The following is a 6,783-nucleotide window of genomic DNA, read 5'->3' on the forward strand; positions in this document are numbered from 1 at the left end:
TCAGAGCTTTGCTGTTCTGAACTCCTTTAGATGTTTATCTTGTATTCTTTGCCATCAGATTTAGTGTTAAAGAAAATATCTGTTAGAAATCTACCCTGCTGGGTAGATGAGGGGAGAGCAGTGGATGTTGTGTACCTTGACTTCAGCAATGCTTTTGATACTGTCTCCCATAACACCCTCATGAGTAAGCTTAGGAAGTGTGGGATAGATGAGTGGACAGTGAGGTGGATTGAGAACTGGCTAATCAGCAGAGCTCAGAGTATTGTAATCAGAGATGCAGTCTAGTTGGAGGCCTGTAGCTATTGATGTACCCCTGGAGTTGGTGCTGGGTGCAGTCTTATTTAAATTCTTCAGTGATGACCTGGATGAAGGGAAAGAATCCGTCCTCAGCAAATTTGCTGATGATACAAAGCTGGGAGCATCTGACACACCAGAAGGTGTGCTGCCATTCAAACGACCTGTGTAGTCTGGAGAACTGGGCAGAGAGAAACCTTCTGAGGTGAAACAAGGGCAAGTGCAGAATCCTACACTAAGGAAGAAATAACTGCATGCATCAGTACAGGTTATGGGCTGAGCTGCTGGAAAGGAGTTCTGCAGAGAAGGACCTTGTTGTTCTGGTGGACAACACGTTGGTCATGAGCCAGCAGTGTGCCCTGGTGGCCAGGAAGGCCAATGGTATCCTGAGATGCATCAAAAAGAGCATAGCCAGCAGGTGGTGGGAGGTGATCCTCCCCCTCTACTCTGCCCAGGTGAGGCCACATCTGAAGTACTGTGTCCAGTTCTGGGCTTCCTAGTTCAAAACAGTCAGAGAACTTCTAGAGAGAGTCCATCAGAGGGCTACAAGGTGAATAGGGTCCTGGAGCATCTCCTTCATGAGGAAAGGCTGAGGCATTTGGGGCAGTTGAACCTGGAGAAAATATCTTATAAATAAGTAAAGGGCAGGTGTCAGCTGGATGGGGCCAGCCTCTTTTCAGTGATGCCCAGTAACAGGACATGGGGCAACAGATACAAAATGGAATGCGTGAAGTTCCGCACAAACCTGGGGAAAATCTTCTTTACTTCAAGGGTGACAGAGCACTGGAACAAGCTGACCAGAGAGGTTGTAGATCTCCTTCTCTGGAAATATTCAAGACACACCTGGATGCTTTCTTGTGTAACTTAACGTAGGGAACCTGCTGTGATTCTGTGAAATTTCTATTTATCTTCTCTTTTTTCAAGCACTATAAGAGAAATCCAGATTTAAAATACATTAGGCTAACATCATGGATCTGATTGAATTTGGTAAATGCAGAGGTAAGATTCAATCAAACAGTTCTCATTCTTGTGCTGAGACATTCTTACCTTGTTTAATGTGTAAGATTTCCCTTTGTGATAGGGCACAACAGCAACTTCTAATGAAAAGAAGACTTTCAGCCTTGACTGTAAGTGGTTTCTTACTCAGTTTATAGATCCTTGAGATGTTTCCTTTCATGTAAAAAGAGTTACAGAAAGTAGACTGGGAAAAAAACCAAACACACTTCCAAACTATAAAATGTAGATAAAATGAGGACTTTGCCTGACAAAGGCCTGTGGAATTCAGCCCAGTTAGATTATTTTTGTATCTTGCCATGCTGTGTGCTGTAAATTGGGATGAAGAAGTGTGACAATGCAAGCCCTAAAAATTCATCTCTTCCAAGGGCATCAGGTTATAACTCTTGGCCATCATTAACCAGTAAACATCCACTCCCATTCAGTATTTTAATCATCACTGAATAGTTTGCTACATCTTATAACAGCCATTATAGCATGTTGGGCTTAAAGGACTTGTTGCTGCTGACTGAGTGCAATTGTACAGCTGTCTGATGTACATGGAGCAGTAATGTAGACAGGGCACAGCTGTGGTGAAGCAAGTCATGCTAAAATATAGACTTTTAAGGTTAGCCTGGTTTGTGATTGAATGAGGAGTATGTTTCAATAAGTTCAGGAAGATGGAGATTTTTATCAACGCACTAGTAATACAGTACTACAGTTTGTGAAAGACCTACAAAGGTTTTCTGTGATTAATGTTTTCAATCAATTCTGAATGTTGAGGTGTTATACTACTGGAAAGAACAAATTTAGATTTGTATTGCTTTGTCCATAGAACAGATGAAAACTGTATGTGCTGGGTACCAAATTCTACCAAAGATATCTGTACTCTGCTTCTTGGTGAGATAATCTGCATTGAGATCAGCATGCTTTGCTGAGAGGAGGATTGGTGTTGTTGCAAGCAAATAATGGGGGCAAATTGAATGGGAGAAAGCAAGGATTTTTAGCCTGAGGCTTATTGTAAAGAAAAAAGCTGTTTCTTAATATACTGTTTTGTAAGAGAAAAATATACAATTTGCCTTAGGCTTAAATAACTTTGTATTTTCCAAAGCACGTAATAATTTTGATGATTTTAATGTTTTCCTAGGATTTTAGCTAAATAAATTGGTATAATATTTTTACTCTCCTAGATCTATTACATCAACTTAGTAACTAGCTCATGATTCTGCCAGGAAATGTGTGGAAATTTATCCAGATTTTGGAACCTCTGCTCTGAAGCTCCCACTGTAATTTCAGAAACAACTTGGAGATCTTAAGCCAAAACAAGGTCATTTTGTTTTTTGCATTTTTGTATCCTGCTTGGATGCTAAAAATTTTTGCAGATGACCTAAAAGGAATAGAAATACAAGGAAGTCTGTCATGAGTATAATACACATACCATGCTGAGGGTGGGTTGCCAGTGAAATCTGGTTAGAAAGCAGAAAAATGCATTGGAGGGCTCTAAACAGTTAAGAAAGGAAAAATTTTTTTTTAAAGCGGAGAAGGAATTTGTTTTGAGCTTTTAAGTTTCAGGAGATATATGGATAAGCTTCTGTGGATATTAGCCCAGAGAGCTAATCAGGTTGATCTACTTAACGCAGGCCCAATTAGAGTAATTACCCAAGTTTTTGCTTACAGTTGGGAGATAAGAAAGGCTTTGGCTTAACATTTATTTTTTAAAATGCTATTGTTTTTTCCAGTTGTAACTACCTCCTTGTCAGAAGGTTGTAAGAGGAAAACACTGCGCATACAAATTCTGGGGTGCGAAGAGCTCCACAAAACTGTGCTCATCAAAGACTTCTGTAGCTCCCATACTGGGGCATCATTGCTCCAGGCTGTACAAACATAAAATTAAAGTATCTTTCACAAATAGAGCAACAAGTCACCACAGAAGGTGTACTGAGTGCAGTTCCAGAGAGTAGAGGAGAAAGGGAAACTTTGAGAGGGTGAAGAAAGAGGAAGGGATTCAAAGTACCGAGCAATCAAAGAGTACCTCCAGAGCTGGAATACACCTTAGCAATTTGCTTCAAGGTTTGGGTTTCATAGAATCACAGAATTGTTTAGGTTTGAAGGGACCTTTAAGATCATCGAGTTCCAGCCCCTCTGCTGTAGTCAGGGACACCTCCCACTAGACCAGGTTGCTTAAAGCCCCATCCAGCCTGGTCTTGAACGCCTCTGGAGTGAGGGCACCCACACCTCTCAACACAAAACGGCGTCTCACCACTCTCACAGCAAAGAATTTCTTTCTGATATCTGGTCTAAATCTTCTTAGTTCAGCAGTGTTTATAAAGTGCTGGGATCCTGCGATGAATGCAGACAAGAAGATATTAAAGATATTTCTGAAGGAGAAAAGTATTTCCACTTGGAGTGGGTGGTGCTCTTTGCTTTGTCCATTAAAAGGATGACTGGGACAAACATTAGCACAGTAATGAGGCAGCTCTGAGAAGAGCGGCAAGGAACAGGCCTCAACATAGCTAAGAATGGGGAATGTATCAGAATGTAGGTTGGCATAGAACATCACAGCTCCTCTCTGCCTGACTTTACAAAAGATGGTAAGCAGGGACTGTAATTATATTCTTATATATATATGTATACACATATATATATGTTTTCTGTTTGTGTCTTAGTTGTAAGTACTTGCTAAAAAGCCTGTATATATGAAATGAGCCTTATCCATAATTTGTTTCTGTTTGCTCATCTGTGGCAAATAAGTCTTTTGTAGACTAATGGAGATTAAATAATACAGTTCACAGCATTGAATGCTACCTGATGAGGAACAGTTTCAGTATTAGCTATATGGGTATATTAGTACTGATGATTCAATAGTATTAGATCTAGTTGCATAGAAAGTCATTAGTACCAAGAATTAATTATTAGAGCATTAGAATTTGAATTAGATTTACTAGGAGAGAAGTAGGATTATTCCTAGTATCATCAGAGTAGATACAGAGAAGTTCATATTAGTAGTGCAACTTTGTGTATTTGCTGGAAAAAGAGCGAAACTTTTGTCTCTATGGATGGAAAACTCCCTAATAAATTAATTCTTTTTACTTTGCACAGTAATATGCAAGTATAACGAAGTTAAAGGAGGGAGAATTTTCTTGCTATTGAGATGAAATAAAGCTCCTAATAAAACAAGTGCTTGACGTGTCATTGACTGAAAAAAATGTCCAGAAAATTTAGAGCTAACTTCCTGCATGTGGCAGGTTTTAATATCTTGTTTCCAAGTATCTTTTTCTAATGCGTTATTTCTTAAAAAATACTCTTTTCAAGAAAAAGTTCAAATAGTATTTGAACTTAAAATTGTATGAGGTATTTGTTCTGCCTGAAGACCTAAGTACTACTTGTCTTATAGAACTTAATAATTTCACTAGAAATGTGGAAGCTTCTTTACAAACAAATGCTTAAGAGTCCTAGCTAATTGTATATGCTTGAGTTTTTAGGGATGCAATGAGTTGTATGATGTAAACACAATTGAAAGAAAAGTTTGAAATTAATCTTAGCGTAATAGAATTTGGATATTTCTTAAACTAAGGCAGTTTGTGCTTCAGTACTTTCAGAAATCTTATTAGTTGACTATGTCAAACTATTGAAAGAATTGGCAGAATAAGTGGAAGTAATGAACTCTGTAAATGGCCTTAGAACTCTGAAGCCATAAGAAGACCATCAATTGCACTTTCAAAATATGACATGAAGCTTTATTCTTATTACATAAGCATGCATGCAGCTCCCAGAAGATGTGGCTCCAGCCTATCTTTTGCAGTGAGAACAGGGTGGGAAATGAATTTTGTATTTCTTCAGCCATAATGTCTTGATTAGATATATGTGAGGAACCGACTTCTATGAGGAAAACACAGAATGCTGACTTGTTCAACATATTTGAACTGCCAAGACTTTATATTTACACATTTAATATTTTCAGATAAACTCATAACATCTTTCAGAAATCCCTGTTGAATTTCCTAAATTGCTGTATGGAAGAAAAATAAAAATGTTACTTCAGAAAATGGATGAAGCACTACTGTTGGGTTCAGGTTCGAATCTTTCCATCTACAAACAATAAAATTTGTTTACTGAACAAGTAGTTGGACTTTGCTCTGATAACAAACTGTACTTGGCAGGAAAATGCTACCATTATCCTAGAAACGTGTGGTACACAAATGCTGTCCCTTCCTGGCTGCTTTCTGAGGCAGTAAGTAGTAAATTGATCTCACATCTGATGGTTTTGCTGCTAGGTCTACACAGCCTCAGGCCAGTGGGTATTTCCATGCTCTCTATATGACTTGCCCTAAAATGAAGAAGGCACTGAATTATTTGCAATGGCTTCAGAAAACTTGAGGGACCTTCAACAGAAGTCTACAAGGAAGGTAGTCTGAGTATCACATGAAGAAGAATAGGAGAAAGGGTAGTTTCAGTTGTTTCCCTTCATGAAGTTTGACAAGGCAGTCTGCTTGTGAGATATTTCAAGTGCAATCCATAAAACCAATTTTAATTAAACCGTATTAATTTTAATTTAGTGATAATGGATTCTAGACTGTGGATTTTGATATTTGAGTGAGAACTTAAAAAGAAGGAAATTCTTCTCAGCATTTGACAGAACATATTTTAATCTCTGGCTAAAGAAAAAAATGTGGGAACAGGAGGGAGTGTAATACTGACAACAGGACTGACTTTTTTCTGACAAATGTATTTCTTCTGTCAGTTCTTTGAATTACTGCACATGTTAAAATGCTAATCTGGAGTGGGCATTAATATTCTCAAGGTAACTTTTTAACTCCATGGGAGAAAACTATCATATTGTTTGTTTGAAGGCTTAGCATTACACAACTTATACATGGTGATAAAGATCTGGTAGTTCTTAATGTATCCTGAGATACAGGGAAGTTTTAGTTGCACATCTGATGCAAGGAGAAATTTGGAAAATGTCAGTAACTCTGAATCAGTTAAACTTATTAAGAGACTGTAATACAGGTAGCAAGTGACATTGTTTTGAAACTGGAATTTTGCAAGGAATGGCAGTCTTGAATAATGCTTTTGCTAATGAGTGTCAGTGTTGCAGTTTGATTAAATGTATGCTTGCATTTGAAATGACTATATATATAGTTCATAATCTTAACACAGGATTGTTTCATAATTCTTGCTTCATGAAAATTTTCTGCAATATACCTGTTGTTTCAAAAACCAACAAAAGTGCAGGGGTTTTGTGTCTAAATTTTTCAGATACTACCAAAAGTTCTGGGAAACAAAGTATTGCAACTTATATCCTTGATTTTCTACATGAATGGGTACATGTTCCAAAGCAACTTGTTTCTTACATGTATGGAGTTCAACACTGATAGAATCACTATGTTTCTTTTGAATTTATTAACACAATTAATGATTGCTCTAGGCATGTAAAATTAAAGACTTATTGACAACTGTAAGTATGAACTGCCTCAGATCTTAATATAATTATGA

This window comes from Numida meleagris, chromosome 4 (assembly GCF_002078875.1).
Source record: "Numida meleagris isolate 19003 breed g44 Domestic line chromosome 4, NumMel1.0, whole genome shotgun sequence".
In the NCBI taxonomy this organism is placed as follows: Eukaryota; Metazoa; Chordata; class Aves; order Galliformes; family Numididae; genus Numida; species Numida meleagris.